This window comes from Gorilla gorilla, chromosome 11 (genome assembly GCF_029281585.2).
Source record: "Gorilla gorilla gorilla isolate KB3781 chromosome 11, NHGRI_mGorGor1-v2.1_pri, whole genome shotgun sequence".
Lineage (NCBI taxonomy): Eukaryota > Metazoa > Chordata > Mammalia > Primates > Hominidae > Gorilla > Gorilla gorilla.
The window spans coordinates 109,779,974-109,798,988 of NC_073235.2; the positions used below are offsets into that span (position 1 = coordinate 109,779,974).

At 39.0% G+C, this 19,015-nt stretch overlaps 1 protein-coding gene across 7 annotated transcripts in view; it reads right to left on the minus strand.

The window, feature by feature from the left end:
• KLF7 (KLF transcription factor 7) overlaps positions 1–19,015 on the minus strand; it is a 459,558-nt gene that overhangs the window by 92,534 nt on the left and 348,009 nt on the right. The window contains exon 1 of one of the 7 annotated variants that reach the window (XM_063695137.1): positions 6,080–6,133. The exons of the other annotated variants lie outside the window; for them this stretch is intronic. The gene's annotated coding sequence lies outside the window, so the exon portion shown is untranslated. Of the gene's footprint in view, positions 1–6,079; positions 6,134–19,015 lie in introns of those variants that run through there. 7 annotated transcript variants of the gene reach the window in all.

Sequence of the window (19,015 nt, forward strand, 5' to 3'; positions counted from 1 at the left end):
ACTGGGTCAGAACTTGTATCTACCCATCTCAGAAACAGAAATAGTGGGATCCGCGTTGTCTAGTTGTTATGAAGAGTCAAAATATCTTTGGTAACTCACCTAGCATAGTATCTGACACTATTAGGTGAATACTAAATATTAGCTATCATTGTCTCCCCACTTGAGCTATGTAAACTAATAGGACTTTTAGGAGAATATACTATTAATAGAATCTTGGAGATAGAGGAAAGGTAGAAACCCCTTGCTAGTTTGTTACAAGGTCTCCCCTTCTCCATGCTGTCCCCTGACCCCCATGTTATTTCAACTGGGGGGATGGGCAGGAACCATTGAGAAACACTAGGGCAAAAAACATGTTCATGAATAATAGGGGAAGGAAAGGAACTTGGGTATAGAAAACTAGAGGCAAAAGGTGAGGCAAGACCAACCATATAATTTGGTACTTGAGACTCAAGTGAACTTATTTTGTGTGTGTTAACATTATAACCATTTTTGAATAAAATAGGACATATCGGTTAACGTGAGTTTGAAGATTTTACAAATAATAGTTCCCATTTATTAAGCACTTCGAATGTGCCGTATGCGCATAAACATTTTATATGCAATGTCTCATTTAATCTTAAGGACAGCCCCAAAGTATGTACTTTTATAATCCCCAACTTTATGGATGAAGATACCCAGGCTTGGAAATACTAAGTAAGTTGGTCAAGGTCTCACAACCTGGAAGTGGTCAAGCAGGGGTTCAAATCCAAGAGCATCTGACTCCCCACACTGTTCTGTACTGAGCTTTGTATGGTGAAAAATGGGGTTCCTCAGCTTTAAGTCAGTGTGTGTGTACAAAAATTGCTTGGGTGGGGCCGGAGGAGGAGGCTTCCATTGAGACTTTTCCTATGTAACTATCAGCCGTCTGACTTGCAAAAGGACTCAACCAAAATTTTACAAAGCAAATACTGCAAACCTCATTATGATCTTTGCTCCAAGCTTTGAAGAATATTTTAGATTCATTTTAAGAGATTTATGCACCAAGGCATTCTGAAAGGCACATATTCAATATTAGTTATATTTAGCTACTTTTTATAGCCTAGAGACCCCAAGATTCACATTGCAAAACACATGCAAGGTATCCAAATGTACAAAGTAATCAACAAATTAAGATCACAAGAGAACTTTGGCAGTTCAGCAAACCAAAATAAACTGCACTGTTGTAACTACCACTTACTGACTGATTACCTTCTTTGTACCTAGCATTTTACACATACCTCTGATCTCCACAATCCTGTGAGGGAACTATTAGTGCTCCATTTTTATAGATGAAGATACTGAAGTTTAGAGAGTGCATGTAATTTGCTCATTACCATGTGTCCAGTAAGTGGGTAAAAGCAGATTAGAATACAGGTCTGCCTCCAAATTGACTCCAAAATCTGTCTTCTCCACAAGTATTGCCTTGGGAGGTATTCATTTTACTTCTAATGATGTCACTCTTTGGAAGTAATCCTATAGGAAACACCCTAGAGTAAATAATAAATTATCCCCCCCACCCGGGAGAGCTTAGAAATAAATGAGGATATTTTAAGAATAAAATAGTAAAAATTTAATATGTGAATACACACATTAAAGGCATCAGGCTGTTTCCACCAGAAAAGTTTTGCTTCATTAGTATAGGAAGTCTTTATTATCCCAGTGTGATTAGTACTCCTCAAAGTAAATCTACTTAAAACTGGGACCAAATTTCAGACCAATCAGTGAAGAAAGCTTTGCTTAAGATTTTATTTGAAAATAAAACTAAATGTTATTAAAATACATTTATTCTGTCCTATATGGGCATACCTCATTTTATTGTACATAGCTTTATAATGCCTTGCAGATACTGCTTTTTTATATAAATCGAAGGTTTGTGGCAACCCTGCTTGGAACAAGTCTTATCAGCACAATTTTCCCAACAACATGTACCCACTTTATGTCTCTGTGTAACATTTTGGTAATCCTCACAATAGTTCAAACTCTTTTGGTTATTATATCTGATACGGTGATCTGTGATCAGTTATTTCGGTTTTACCATTGTAATTGTTTTAAGGCACCATGAACTGTGCCCAAATAAGACATAGAACTTAACTAGCGTGTGTGTGCGTGCTAATTACTCCACCGACTGGCTCTTCCCCTCCTCTCCTCAGGCCTCCCTATTCGTTAAGACACAACAGTAATGAAATTAGGCCAATTAATATCCCCACTATGGCCTCTAAGTGTGCAAGTGAAAGGAAGAGTGACATATCTCTTTAAATCAAAATCTAGACATAAGCTTAGTGAAGAAGGTATATCAAACACCGACATAGACCAAAAGCTAGGCCTTTACACCACACAGTTGGCCACTCTGTGAATGGAAAGAAAAAGTTATTGAAGGAAATTAAAAATGCTACTCCAATAAACACACAGATGATAAGAAAGCAAAACAGCTTTATTGCTGATATGGAGAAGGTTTTAGTGCTGTGGATGGAAGATCAAACCAGCAACAACATTCTTTTAAGCTAAAACCTAATCCAGAGCAAAACCCTGACTCTTTTCAATATTACGAAGGATGAGAGAGGTGAGGAAGTTGCAGAAGAAAAGTTGGAAGATAGCAGAGGTCGATTTATGAGGTTTAAGGGAAAAAGTCATCTCCATAACATTAAAGTACAAGGGAAGGAGCAAGTACTAATGTAGAAGATGCAGCAAATTATCCAAAAGACTGAGCTAAAATCATTGATAAGGATAGATGATGCAGCCTTCCATTGAAAGAAGATGCTCTCTAGGACTTTCATAGCTAGAGGAAGAAAGCAATGTCTGCCTTCAAAACTTCAAAGGACAGGTTGATTCTCTTGTTAGGATCTAATGCACCTGGTTCCTTTAACTTGAAGACAATGCTCATTTACCATTTTGAAAGTTGTAGGGCCCTTAAGAATTATACTACATCTACTCTACCTGCATTCTATAAGTAGAAGAACAAAGCCTGGATGACAGCACATCTGTTTATATGATGGTTTACTGAATATTTTAAGCTCACTGTTGAGACCTACACTTTAGGAAAAAAGATTCCTTTCAAAATGTTACTGCTCATTGACAATGCACCTGGCCATCCAAGAGTTCTAATGGAGATATATAAGGAGTTGTACATGTTGTTGTCATGCCTAGCTAACACAACATCCATTATGCAGCCTGTGGATCAAGGAATAATTTCAGCTTTTAAATCTTATTATTAAGGAAATACATTTCATAAGACTATAATTGCCATAGATAGTGATTTTCTGATGGATCTGGGCAAAGTAAATTAACAACCTTCTGAAAAGAATTCACCATACTAGATGCTATTGAGAACATTTGTGATTCATTTGTGGAAGAGGTCAGAATATCAACATTAACAGGAGTTTAGAAGAAGTTGATCCCAACCCTTCTGGGTGACTTTGAGGGGTTCAAGACTTCAGTGGAGAAAGTAACTGCAGATCGGGTGAGAATAGCAAAAGAACTAGAAGTAGAGCCCAAAGAGGTGACAAAAATGCTGGAATCTCATGATAAAACTTACATGAATGAGGAGTTGCTTCTTACGGATTAGCAAAGAAAGTTCTTTTCTGAGATGGAATCTACTTCTGGTGAAGATGCTATGAACATTGTTGAAATGACAAACTACTTAGAATATTATTATACATAAAATGAGTTGATAAGGTAATCACAGGGTTTGAGAGGATTGACTCTAATTTTGAAAGAAGCTGTACTTTTGGTAACATGCTATCAAACAGCATTGCATGCTACAGAGAAACCTGTCATGAAAGGAAGCATCAGTGTGACCAAATTTATTGTTGTCTTTTTCTAAGAAATTGCCACAGCCCCTCCAGCCTTCAGCAACCCACTCTGATCAGTCAGCAGCCATTGACATTGAGGAAAGACCTTCTACCAGGAAAAAGATTATGACTTGCTGAAGGCTCAGATGATAGTTACCAATTTTTAGTAGCAAAATATTTTAAAATTAAGGTATGTACATTGTTTTTTCTTAGACACAATGCTATTGCACACTTACTATAGAGTATAGGGTAAATATAACTCATATGCACTGGGAAACAAAAAACTTGCATGACCCACTTTATTGTGATATTTGCTTTATTGCAGTGGGCTGTAACCAAACTCAGCAATATTTTCATAGTATGCCTGTATTTAACAATATTTACGTTGTTAGTATGACTATGTGCTAATTGTAAAATGAATAAATCAAGAAAGTGATTGTTGGTTTAATTTTTCTACAAAAGGTAAAGCACCGGTTGGGGCCCAGAACACAATACCCCAATATGTATGGCACCCTGACATACTGAGTATTTTGAGCCAAAGGAGATTGGGAGAGCCACTAAAGCAGGAATTTCTCTCTGACCTTCCCCTACTCCTATTTTCTCTCCTGAAACAGATCATAGAAACTGAAATTTCTCTCCCTCAAAGCAAGCCATAAAACCTAAGAAGGTCACTCTCTGACCTCCTCCCTTTTGCCCTGAAGACCTTCATGTGACAGGTGTTCTGCCCCTCCCTAGAGGCCAAAGAGAATCTGAACAAACAGGCCTTGTTAAGTTTCCAGTTTATTAACTTTAGGCCATACCTCCTTTTTATCCAATCCTACTTCAACACGACTGTTCATCCTTCATCCCACCTAAGCACTAAAATACAGTTTTCGCTGGGTCTTTGTGTCTTCATTTTTGAAGGCTCCCATGTCATGTAAAACTTTGATTAAATAGATTTGTGATACTTTTCTCTTGTTAAACTGTCTTTTGTTATAGGAGTGTCAGCCGTAAACCTTGTGATAAGGGAGGAAAAGTTATTACTTTTCCTCCCCAACACAACTTACAATATGCCTTATTTCATATTTGACTTTTACAGGATAATCAAAAAGAGGGTCATTTTGTAAAAATGTTAGAGGGCTTCATCAGTTTCCCCAAGGGTCTCTATTAGTTTTTTGTATTCAAAGTATTCTCTTCTGAAGCAGCAATATAGTCACCCTCCCTGTTGATTTTTACCTTCACTTGTTAGTTTAACTCTACAAATCTCTATTTGCCAGTGGCCTTATCAACCTTACTTTCATTGACATCATAAAATCTAACACTTTTGGCAGGATTTGCAATTTTACTTTGCAGTATAATTGAATATATTGCATTGTATTGTAAATGTCTGCCACTATGAGAGCAGGAGAGAAGATTGTTAAGAAGGGATGTTTGAGTGGGGGACTAATTTATAAGTGGTCCTATCATTAATAAATATTTTTGTGTACTGACTTTTTCTTCCCTTCACCATCTTACTACAGTGGAGGAAAGTGTGAACTTGGGTTGTGTCATAGAAAATGTGAGTGTCAGAGAGGCGGAGGCTGGTAAACAAGACTGCCTGAGAAACATGGTTTGAATTTGGAAGAACATGAGAACATGTATATGGCCACTTGTGAGAGCTGTTTCATAATTGAGAAAAATGAAATGGTAGTCTCATCAGGCCTCTAGTGTCCTGGATAAAAATATTTCTTGAAAATACGTCTCTCTGTCTTCATTCGGTGCTCACTTTCTGCCCATAATTTGACTTCCCGCTTGTTCTGCCTACAGGAAAAAATGAACTGGTTACAACCACAGGAGCCTGGTCACCGTGGCAGTACTATTGCTATTGTCAATGCAAACATCCAAAGACATTTTAGTTAATATGTGTGTTTTTTGTGAGTTTAATTAGCATGGGTCTGACTTCCTAGGTTTGTTTAATTTTAAGACACTAACATATTGAGATTTCTAGACATGATAGACTTAAAAAATGGTCTCGGTGAATTAACCAAGAACTCTTATTATCTTCTTCAGAAGACATCCCAATCTTGCCACTAGCTTTTAGAATTCTGTGGGTATATTATAGTTTAACAATACATTTATTTTTAAATAAAATGCCAAAGCCAACCCTGAATGTTACATCTTACATTGCAGTGGGTCATACAAAATGGATAAAAGAGGGACCTGGTAGATTGTGAGTTATGGGCGTGTGACCCAGGAGACAATTTGCTGCTTCCTTCTAACTCAGGTGATCTATTGCTTAACAAAAATTCACCTACCATCATGATAAAGGTAAGGAATTCACAAGTCCAGCAAAAGTTCACTGTCAAGAATGCTCTGTCCAACCTTAGAATGTTGGACTTTGAATGTCATTATGACCTGTGTTACATGATTCCTGTGGAGATAAATATTAGTAGTCACTTTTCTAGCTTGAGCTATCAGCACCTAAAGTGTCAGTATCCTCTATGAAGAACAAAATCATCATTCGAATTCAATCAGTCATTCAACATATATTATGTAAACCATTCAGTCATTTAACATATATTATGCAAAGGACTTAGGTTGAAAATAAAATGGTAAACACAGACATATTACCAATATCAATTTCTGAGAGAGTAGTACTGTGTCTCAGAAGTTAGCAAAGGCATTTGAAGTGTCTAGTCCAACCTTCATCAGATCTACTGCTTCCCTTTGCAACATTGCTTTTCAGGAGATGCCCAGTTCCTCCAATGGTAGGGAGATCCCAGCAAGCACTAGGATAAGCTGCTATGATTGAACCTGATTGGATGATTTTCCCCATCTAAGAATAGCATCACAAGCTATTCAGGGGTCTCTGGACAAAGATTTTGGAAAAGAAGCCAGTAGGAAATGAGAAAAAATTTAAAAAATAGTAAAAAGAATTAATTTTGCTGTGCAATGATGCAAATGCCCAGATAGTTGTGAAGCCAGTGAGAAATCAAGTTGCTAATGTTTTAGAGATTCTTAGCTTTTGCGGCATGTGAGGCACAATTTGTAAGAGTGTTGTGTTTCATCCTAAGCATTTTTTGTTGTGACATGTTGAATACAACAGTGTAATTATTAATATGTTAAATATCACTGTCAATGTTTTATCAGAATATTATCATTTTGCTTTTAAAAGTGCCATTTCCAAAGGGCTTGGTATGCAGTTAATGGGATTTAACAGCAGAATGCATCTTGGATTTTGTAATGGAAATCAATGGGAGAATAAGACTGATTTGACGGAAAGTCCCTGTACTGCAAACTTTGCTGACAGTGACCATTCCTTTAAGTGAGATATACCTATTCCACAAGTGCTCAATGATGAGTTTTTATGTATATGATAGATCTAGATAGTTTGGAAAATTAATAATGTCAGAAGCAGGTTTTGTTTTGTTTTGCTTTTTTTCTGACTAGTCTCTCATTTGAATCTGACTAAATTTTCTTTACCAGAAGGATGCTTACTTGAGTGCTTTGAAAACTCAGCTGAGTCATAGTTTTTAATGCTGGTCCCTGCTCTTCTCAGGAGTAAGTTATCACATGCTTTAAAATCCTCCATTTGGGCCGGCCGCGGTGGCTCACGCCTGTAGTCCCAGCACTTTGGGAGGCCGAGGCAGGCAGATCACGAGATCAGGAGATCGAGACCATCCTGGCTGACACGGTGAAACCCCGTCTCTACTAAAAAATGCAAAAAAAGTAGCCGGGCATGGTGGCGGGCGCCTGTAGTCCCAGCTACTCCGGAGGCTGAGGCAGGAGAATGGCATGAACCCGGGAGGCGCAGCTTGCAGTGAGCCGAGATCGCACCAGTGTACTCCAGCCTGGGCGACAGGGCGAGACTCCGTCTCAAAAAAAAACAAAAAAATTCCTCCATTTGTGCCATCTAAATGGGAGAAATAATGCTTCAATGCCCCCCTCAGAATGCTTCACAATTCTCCTAACTCTCTTCTCCTCCCGCTTTGCAATGCTCAAAGATTGTTTGAAGCAAATGTGGTCATGCTTTATACTGTGTCATTTCATTTTGGCTTCTCCCAAACTGGGCATCGTGGAAGGTATGCCCTTAGCTGCTCTGCCTCCCTTTGGTCATTATTTGGGAAGCCAGTGCAATCTCATTTGATGAAGACCAAAAGGTAGCATAACTCAGAGAGGCTTACTCCTCTTACCCAATTTGTCCAAATGGGAAATTCCACCCAGCTCTCCTTGTGCCACATATAAGCCCCAATCCTTTCCTTTTCTGTGATATCAATTTTCAGTCTTTGAGGAATATTCATGTTAAAGCAATCCTCTTTTGTTTTGTCCTTTCTACATGTTCAAAACTATTATTTTAAAAAACAATTTATTAAAGAACATACAAAATATCTTTAATAAAATTTTAAAATAATATTGCTTTCTATAGTATTGTTTGGACACCATATTGTTTGTGCTGGATTATGTCAGCTTGGCCTAAACAGGAGCAGATGATATTAGCTCAAATGATATCAAATGTGCTTGAAAGAATATAGAAGTTCTAAGGCACGTAGAAAAATTTTCATAATTAAAATTACCAAAATCTACCCAAAGTATATGAGATGTTCTCAAAGAACCCACTTTACAGAGGGATTTAGAGTAATATATTTTTCAGAATTTAAGGCACTTCTCAATCTATTAAGAAACAGTTACTGTTACATTTATCACATTTTAAGGGAAACTATAATCTTGAATATTGTAACATTTCAAAAGGTGATACAATAACAGGCCTTTTTGTGAACTAGTAACAGCATTAGCCAAAGGAAAGCTAAAGAGTAAGGACTGGTTAAATACAACTTTCTTCCACACTGCCCTGGGGTAACTGTTGTCCTAAGTGACCTTTAAAGATAATTTAGAATGGAAACAGATCTACTTTAGTAGCTTTACTAAGTATTTGACAACCTAGAATTTCCCCTTTTTGATTTGTCTTTACCATAGCAACCTTCTGATCTGTGATTTCCTCTTTTGAATGAACTGACTTATATGAGATTTCCCTTTGTAAACACATAGTATCTATTTTTATTTATTTACATACTTGTTTCTTATTTCTTCTATTCCAGAGAGGAAGTATGAACAAATACAATAAAATACAGGAACTACAATACAAAAAAAAGTATTAAATAAAAGACAGAAGTCAAATACCAGAGGATAAGGGAGAAAGAAATATAGTAGATATACATTGTTATTCTAGCTCCTTGTAACTTTGCTTAGTGTGAATCAATGCCCCTAGAGCACAGAATCTCACCTATTTATGGTTATTTACTGGAAAAAATTTTCAACATTGCTATATGTTTAAAAAGTTGATGATAAATTGTTAAAAAAATTAACTTTGAAGTCATAGAGAAAAGAGGAGGAGGAGGCAGCAGATAAAGGGGAGAAGGAGGAAAGGGAAAAGAAGTGTGAAAGTAAGACCAGTTTTGAGTGAGGGGGTGTGTGTGTGTGTCCACACAAATGAACCTTCTTTTCTCATTTTGATGTTCCTTCTGCAGGTATTGAAGGAAGCTAGTTTAGAATAATTTATTGAATGCTCACTAAGTGCTGAGTGCTGTACTAAATGCTCTTACATGATTCTCTCATTTAATCCTCCAAACAACATCAGGAAATAGATATTATTGGCATCATCCTTATTTTATTAAGCGGTTAAGTAAATTGCTCAAAATTACAGAGCACAGAAGGAGTACAGCCTGGATTTGAACCCAATGAGCCTGGATTTCAAATTTTAGAGTCCTAACTTTTAAGCTGAAACTAACAATAAGGGCAAAAGTAATAAGGTCCTCAGAACATGTCTGTGTTTTTTACTCCTTTTTTGCATCCCCTAAAACCTGGCACCATGCTTGACACAGAATACTTAATACACACTTATTACATGATCATATGTCACAGAAAGAAACAATAGTACTCATTTGGTTACATTTTTCTCTATGTTCTCCATCCTTCCTGCATGATTTCTATCCATTTGTCCATCCATCCATCAATAAATACAATGCAAGGATCCATGATGACTTATGAAGAATGGAACGGGTTCAAAGATTAGGGAGATATCAGCAAGAACCATATATATTTAGAACATGTAGATTGCAACCAAAATTCAAATAAAATTTTTTAATGTTTTTTGCTTCTTAATGTAGACTTAGCTTTAAACATTTGCTATGTCAGTGTTTTCTAAAACTTGCAGTTATTCTGTAACACATCCCCAGTCTCTACATGTATCTGAATTTTACCCACACTTCCACAGATTTAACTAATTTCTCCTAATGTTTGCAGGACAAAACTAAGGAAATGTCTAGACCCTCAAGGTAAGGGAAGCCCCTAGAGACTGGCATGTGAATCACAAACTCAAATGCTTATGGACCAGACAGGTAACCTCAATGAGTAAGGTGGGCCAGGTGAGGATGTTGGATAATTGGAGGAGGCACATTCCATTTAAAGGAGATGGCTACTGCTCAACTCCAGCCATCTGTGACAATACAGATCCACCATGTGCTGCTAGATCATCTTATCTTTCAAAGAAAGCAAAAAAAAAAAAAAAAAAAGAATTTTTTTTGTGTGAAATCTCCTGATTTTTAAATTTTGACAAGGAATCCAGATATACAAGAAAAAAAATATTTCACAAAGAACAAAAACTACACAATAGCAGACCAAATTTGGCCAATGGGCAACCAACATGTGACTTCTGTGTGAGTACCTACCCCTTCCTCAAAGCAGTAGGGATGCCTACTTGCTGGTATGCTTGGCAACATCCTTCACCAGGAATTATCCCACCAGCTATGGCTTAAGCATTTAGGTGAGCAGCGGCCCCCATGCAACCCACCTGAAGGAGGCCATTCCATTTCCAGGTGGCTCATAGTCACCTCTTTCTAAGACTGAGCTGTAGTCCAGCAGACCTCTAATTTATTCATATTGGGGATGTTCTGTCTTCTGTAGCATCCCCAAAATACATCTTTTCTTTTTCATATACCAGCCCTTAAAGAATGTGAAGGCAATTATCAATTTTCAGGGGCTGCTGTGAGGAATACTAGAAGGAAATCTATTATTTCAAGTGTGTTCCAACCAGTGCAGAGACAGAGTTGGTTCTATTTTCCTTTGTTTCCAATACTGTGTTTCTATCAAGGCAACCTAAATCTAATTTTGTTTTGTAAGTGCATCTCATGGTTAACTTATATTAAATTTATAATAAACTAAAAACCTATTGGTCATTTTTTAACATGTGCTACTATAAAAATAGGCCTCCCTCATTCTTGCTATTTTAACCCAAGACAGGACCTTTATGTGTACTTATTAAACTTCATCTTTTTATATTTGGCTCATTTCCTTTCTGTCAAAATCTTTTTTAGATTCTTGATTTTATGGTCTAAAACATTTGCTATCTTTCTCGATTCCATATCACCTATAAATTGGATAGGCCTGATAATAACAGCTAACATATATAAAGTTTGCTATGTGCCAGGCACTGTTCTGAATGCTTTACATATATTATTTCATGTTCACAACTGTCTCATTTAGCTACTAATCATATACCTATTATACACATATAAGAAAACTGTGGCACAGAGATGTTAAGTAACTGATCCTGGACCACACAACATCTAAGTGATAGGAACAGGTGAGGTGACTCCAAAGCCTGCAAGCTTAGTTGGTATCCTTTGCTTTACCCCATCAGATCTCAGAGGGCAATGTAGACAGACAACACTAGAATGATAAACCCTTTTAAAAACTGCCCTCCTGTAATCCCAGCACTTTTGGAAGCCAAGGCGGGAGGATCACAAGGTCAGGAGTTTGAGACCAGCCTGGCCAATATGGTGAAACCCCGTCTCTACTAAAAATACAAAAATTAGCTGGGCGTGGTGGCAGGCACGTATAGTCCCAGCTACTCATGAGGCTGAGGCAGGAGAATCACTTGAACCTGGGAGGCGGAGGTTGCAGTGAGCCAAGACTGTGCCACTGCACTCCAGCCTGGGCAACAGAGTGAGACTCCATCTCAAAAAAAAAAAAAAAAACCATAAATAATAAAAATTGGCCGGGCACGGTGGCTCACATCTGTAATCCCAGCACTTTGAGAGGCCAAGGCAGGTAGATTACGAGGTCAAGAGATCGAGACCGTCGTGGCTAACATGATGAAACCCCGTCTCTACTAAAAATACAAAAATTAGCTGGGTATGGTGATGCGTGCCTGTAGTCTCAGCTACTCGGGAGGCTGAGGCAGGAGAATTGCTTGAATCCAGGAGGTGGAGGTTGCAGTGAGCTGAGATCGTGCCACTGCACTCCAGCCTGGTGACAGAGTGAGACTCCGTCTGGAAAAAAAAAAAAAAAAAAAGCTCTATTAAAATGCTAAGAGCATAGATTATTAATCCCGTTTATCAGATAAAAAAGCTGAGGCTTGGAGGTTAAAGCAACTTGTGTGAAACCACGTAGGAAGTTGCGGCAAAGTGAGTGCTAGTCCCCAAACCCCTTGCACTCTTTCCACTGCCTAACTTTAACCCCAACATGCTGTTACTTCAAATCTGATTAGCGTTGGAGGGAGAGCTACCCATCCTATGGCCACTCATTAAGTGCAAGCATTTTCTCCCTGGTGGAAAACGCTCTTGATTATTTACGCCCTTCCCCCACTTTTTTTCTTTGCTACCAGAATCCTAATGCTCTGATTGAAATATGTTCAGTTAAATATATACTTGCCTGGCCTCCCTTGTAGTTAGGGAAGCCAGGGGCACAGTTCTGGCTAATAACATATGAAAACAAGTCTTCTGGTATGCATTAGTTTTCTAGGGCTGCCATTGCAAAGTACCAAAACCTGGGTGGCTTCCGGAAAGGCAATGTATTGTCCCATAGTTCTGGAGGCTAGAAGTCTGAAATCAAGATGTTTGTAAGCTTGGCTCTGAGGGAAGGATCTATTCCAGGCCTCTCTCCCTGGCTTCTAGATGCATGCTTCTCATTCACATGGTTCTCTCCTAGTATGCATGTCTCTGTGTCCACATTTCCCTCTTTATATTGGGTTAGGGTCCACCCCAATGACCGTCACCCTTTTAATTTGATTACCTCTGTAAAGACCTATCTCCAAGTAAGTTCAGATTCACAAAGAACAAAAACTATGCTGATTCAGAGGTACTGGAGGTTGGGAAAAACATATCTGGCTTTGGAGAGGACAACACTCAACCCATAATGAGGGGGGCTGGTATGGGTTGCTGGGGAAGCTTTTGCTTTCTTTGTAAAAGGGGACAACCATGGTGTGCCTTCCTTCCACTGCCCCTCCTTCTCTCTGCCTTATATACTGCCTCAGTAGTTGGAGCTACCCAGCCATGTCATTATTATGAGAGAATGACCCAGAGAACTAAGGAACTGAACCTATACCAGAAACTGCCTGAGTCTGGATATCTTGTTACATAAGAAAAATAAACCCCTATGCTAAAAGTCATGTAGTTGGGTTTTCTGTTACTCATAGCCAAACACATTCCTAACATATTACCATTCTCAAAAATCTAGCTTTGTATGATTTTATCAAATAATACCAATTAATCCAAAGTAATTATCAGGCTATGTTTACAAATGATTTAGATGGAGAATGGGGTTGAGCAAATCAAGCAATGAAATGTTTTGAAAACAATGTCTAAGAAAAATATGTTCACTGTGAAATACTATACAGCCATAAAAAGAATGCAATCATGTCTTTTACAACAACATAGATGCTGCTGGAGGCCATTATCTTAAGCAAGTTAATGCAGGAACAGAAAACCAAATACCACATGTTCTCACTTATAAGGGGGAGCTAAACATTGGCTGCTCATAGACTAAAGATGGCAACAATAGTCACTAGGGACTACTAGAATGGAGAGGAAGGGAGCGGAACAAGGGTTAAAATTTAAAAAAACCACCAATTGGCAACTATGCTCAGTACCTGGGTGATGGGATCAATCATACCCCAAACCTCAGCATCATGCAATATACCCATGTAACAAACCCACACATGTACCTCCTAAATCTAAAATTTTTAAGTTGAAATTATTTTTTAAAAAGTATGTATGTTGAAAGCTGTGCACCAACAGCTTCAAGCTTCCTATTGTTGCTTGTTTTTGAAGGTGACTGGTGTCTTCCAGGCCCCAATGTTGTTCTTGAAAAGCCAATAAAAAAGATCCTGTTTGCTATTCTTAGCATTTATATATACTAAGGCTGGTGTGAGAAAGAATAAGGTCATGAGTTGTTACCCTCAACGGTGGACATTTTAGCAAGTCCCTCTGTGTACTTTGATGATTGAACATGAAATCATCTCTGCAGTTAAATTTTATTGCTTTAAATGCACCTCGGTTTCCTTCCCATGCTGGGTCCTGTAATGATCTTTCTGGAGTTTGTTTGGAAAGTCAAAGAAGTCTGACAATGGTGGCTGTTTTGTCTCCAGGTATTGCGAGTGTGAAAGAAACCATTGGGGACAGGGCAAGATATCCTGCCAACGAGCCAGGTAGGATGTCCTTTGAACAGGACAGGGCCTAGGGTAGGGCATGGAGTAGCACTCTCAGTGTTGTGCAAGCTCAGGATTAGTGCCTGCAGGCCCTGAAGCTGGGTGCCTCTTAAGTGTTCACCCTGGATGCTTCTCTTGCCTCTCCCTAGTCCTAGCCCTGCCTCTGAGTAAGAATAATCTCTAATGGACACCATTATCCTCTTGCACTCATTTTAGTCGTTGTATGTCTGCTTCTAGGTTCTAACCTGGAAGTTTTAATTAGTTTTAGTTGAACAGCTATTTTTTAAAGCCATAATCCTGAGAACACATTGAGAGAGGAAGAGATTTTCATTCTTTCACACCCAGGCATTTAATATTTTACAATGGTAACTCTAAATAACTGAGTACCTAGGTTTGAGGCACTGTACTCATATTGCATAGGTGTGTTGCATATATAATGTGCAAAACTCACTAAGAAATTCTGCAACCTAGGCATTCATAACCCAACCGAGAGATGAAATGCCAGGCCCAGGCCCCACAGAGGAAGGCCACTCTCTAACATAAGACTATCTTGCTCCAGGTCGACTTGCTGCCTGTTTGACTCCCCTCCCTTCGGGCCTCAAAATCTCTGCTTTCTAAACTTTTCTGGTATTAACTGCCTCAATCACCACAAATACTATCTCTGTATCTCCTGGTCAAATTTTTCTTACTTGACTAAAATATTTTATTATTGCTTTGCTTCTGTGGTTTCTTTCTCTTTTCCACTCAAAAAAAAGAAAATCATTGAGTTGAGAGTAGATCAGTATGTCAAGTTTTCTCAAAACATTCTTTAAAGCCATTTTCTGACTTAAATGTCTAGAAGGCAAAGCTAAATGGGGCCACCAGGTAAGAAAGCAGGACAGCTCCACACACTTAGGGGAATGAGGAGGGAGAAAATGGAAAGAAAAAATATCTTATTAGGTTTTGTAGGTCAGGGAAATCCTTTCTAGCCTGGATTTTAAAACTTCTGAATTTTAATTGAAAGTATTTCTCCAGGGTATTTACTTTAACATGACTGTGCACTCTCAAAAAAAATTCCCTATCCATGTAAGAAAAATAGTACAAATTCCAGGAAGGCAAAATTGCATTAGAAGGAAGAATTTGATGATGTGCCCTTTCTACTTCGGACAGTAACCATGAAATTGCTGGCAGCCGCAAAAGCTTCCAGACTTCTATTGAGCATCTCTGCTGGGAAAAACATAATGCTTCAGGGTATGATACATGACTCCATACTCCCACCTAGGAATCACCATTAATTCTTAAAAGAAGTGAGCAATATTCCCCTCAAGATTTATGACCATCCACTAAAGAAAATGTCCCCAAATTTGACAGTAGAAGACTGGTTTAATCTGGGGGCTATTGTTAGAAAGGTATGAAAGTTAATGAACAAAACTTGACGTCTCCCTGATTTCTCCAGTTTTGACCTCAAATGCAAAATAATGCTTGTTCCCTGTATAACACACACACACACACACACACACACACACACACTCTCCAAAAGATAGAAATTCTCAGTTGCTCACTTATAACAAGCGCAGAATCAAATGCTAAGTGTTAACCACTCATCTTTTAAAAATTCATGTCTACAGAGTACATCTTGGCCCAAACTAGAAATTACTTTATTCTCTTCTTTCTGCATGTTGACTTTTTATCATAACTGTAACATCATTCTTAGTAATAATGAAGATTATAAGAATACACTGGTTTAAATAGTGTTATCTGTCTTTCTGACTCAATGTATATTTTTATATTGTATCTCCTTATCTTCATTGCATTCCTATAAAGCAGGTTGCTTATCATTTCTGATTTATAGATGTAAAAACCAGGGCACTGCAAAGCAAGATGATATGAGGTCAAATAGTCATGAAAAAATTGGTCCTTTTACCCACTCTCTATATTAGAATTAATTCACTCCCCCTGAAATTCAGGAAATGGGCTGGGGTGCGGTGGCTCATGCCTGTAATCCCAGCACTTTGGGAGGCCGAGGGAGGCAGATCACCTGAGGTCAGGAGTTCAAGAGCAGCCTGGTCAACATGACGAAACCCCATCTCTACTAAAAATACAAAAAGTCGCTGGGTGTGGTGGTGGGCGCCTGTAATCCCAGCTACTCAGGAGGCTGAGGCAAGAGAATTGCTTGAACCTGGGAGGCAGAGGTGGCAGTGAGCCTAGATCGCGCCACTACACTCTAGCCTGGGGACAGAGCGAGACTCTGTCTCAAAAAAAAAAAAAAAAAAAAAAAGAAAAAAGAAAAAGAAAAAGAAAAAAGAAACAAATAACAACAACAACAAAAAAAACAAGACAGAAAATGGAGTGTAACAATACATAAAAAAGAATTTTCAGTTGAAAAAGTGATTTAGCCTTAGCACATGTTTCCAAATTAGGGGTCTTTCTTTCAAATTGCCTTTAAACATAGTACAGAAAACGGGGTAATTTGGGTGCTTTCAAAGCTGACCCACCTGAGCCAGGGCATTTTAGGACAACCTCGTAGGAACTCTGAGTTGAATTCTTGTGATGCTATGACTAAGTATCATGCTTTGGCTGCTTTCCCCCATCTCTTACTCAGATTCCCCCAGCCCCCTTCTTAAGGAGAATCCCTTTAACCCCTCCTAGGAAATATCCCTTCCCATAGCACTTCGGAGTCTTTGAGGCAACTCTGCTGCAATGTCCCCACTTGACACTGTGCTCCTTGCTGTGGTGTTAGGGCTAAGTTTCCCTTTCATGGGACTCCAAGCTAGAAGTTGGTCTCAGCACTAATGAAAGATGCACAGTACATCCATTGCTCAGTCAGCCGTTCTGATCCACTGCTGAGGTTGCAGGTGTTCCTTGTCTCCAGGTTGCTGCTTGATTCATGGGAACCACCCCCAATCCCCCTCCCACTTTCCACTCAGGTTCCGTTCTACAAGTCTCAGGGATCTCTGCACCACAGGAGACTCAGAGACAACAGGATATGGGTATGGTCATAACCTTCCACTGTCAGCATGTAGAACATAGGATGATTCAGCTCCACCATGAAATGAGAAGATAGAGGGAGGGAAACCATCCACTGTCTGCAACCTGAGAGACTGTTCACCTCCCCCCTCAGCAGCGGTAGGGTAGAAGTGGCACTAACCGATCTAATATTCAGGTAGTCAGGGTTCTAATTCTAGCTCGGGCATTTTCTTTGCCTCAATTTTTACATTTAGACCTAACAACTTTTTTTTCCTGGTAATGACTGTCCATCAGCCACATGTTCCTAGATTTTAGTATAATATTTTTACTGGGCAGTTATTGGATTTTGGTCATCTAGCATCTGTAACTGCTTGCTTTGATAACTGTACTCTGACTTTCCTCTGAGAACTCCGTCTGCTCTAGTCACAGCCCATGAGCTTCAGGATGGAGTTGATGTCTTCTCAGCTCCAGGTATGAAGCATGTGAACCGACCCTGACCCATCAGCAGTTCCTATTTCCTTGGGTTACGTGGTTGATTCAGAGATGGGCAGCCAATCAGAGTGAATTTCAGAACTTTCCTAGACGCTGCCTGAAGAGACTTGCTCTAGCTCCATCAATCTGAGTGTTGGGTGTTGTCATGCTTGGAGCCTAAAGCCACTGAACCATATCACGTACAGTCTGAGAATGAGCCAGCCTATGAGAAGCAATGAAGCAGAGCCAAGAAATGGATCCTGGTGGCTTTGTTGAGGGCTGAATCACACTGACCCGAAGCTGTACCTGTTCTTGTACCTTTAGAAACAAAACGCTTTTGCCAGGTGCGGTGGCTCACACCTGTAATCCCAGCAGTTTGGGAGGCTGAGGCAGGTGGATCACCTGAGGTCAGGAGTTTGAGACTAGCCTGGCCAACATGGTGAAACTCCATCTCTACTAAAAATACAAAAAATTAGCTGGATGCGGTGGCAGGCGCCTGTGTTCCCAGCTACTCGGGAGGCTGAGGCAGGAGAATCACTTGAACCCAGGGGGCGGAGGTTGCAGTGAGCCGAGATCGTGCCATTGCACTCCAGCCTGGGCAACAAGAGCAAAACTCTGTCTCAAAAAAAAAAAAAAAAAAAAAAAGCCAGTTTAAGTTGTGTCCTCTGTCACAATGTCCATAAAAAAATCTACTAACTGACACACTATCTTACTTTTTCTCACTGCTTATATTTTCATAAAAACTGGCTTAGCCAATACACAGTTTTATTGTGAACAGCAAATAAGATAATGCATACGAAGGAAATTTCAAGAAATTTGAAAGCATGAAAGATTAGTGTCATTCCACCATAAAGGTAAACTCCTCTTGCTGTTTTTTTCTCTTCAGTTATGATATTTAAAATCTGATTCCTGTGAAGAAGTTGTGCAAACTGACTTATGAAAGAAGACTTAGTCCATTAAAGGTTATTTGGCTGGATTTTTCTTTCCTTCCTTTTGGAATTGACCTCAGTAAAACATAAGCCCAACAGAATGAGCCTCTCATCCTAAATTCCTGCTAGTCCCTAACTGCCCCACCTCCTATCACCAAGTTCTATCAAATACTTTTTAAATGTCCAGTTAATCCATTCATTTCTTGCCACTACCTTAAATAAGGTTCTCGTTTTTTCCTGAACTTGGATTGTAGTGTAGGCCACTGAGGGAGGAAATGCAGGAGGCATTTCAGCTTTAGTTGGAATATTGGTTATATAATTGCTGCATAACAAATTACCCCTAAACTTAGTGGCCCAAAATAACAATAAACATATATTATTTCACAGTTTATGTGGGGCAGAGTTTGAGAGTGGCTTAGATG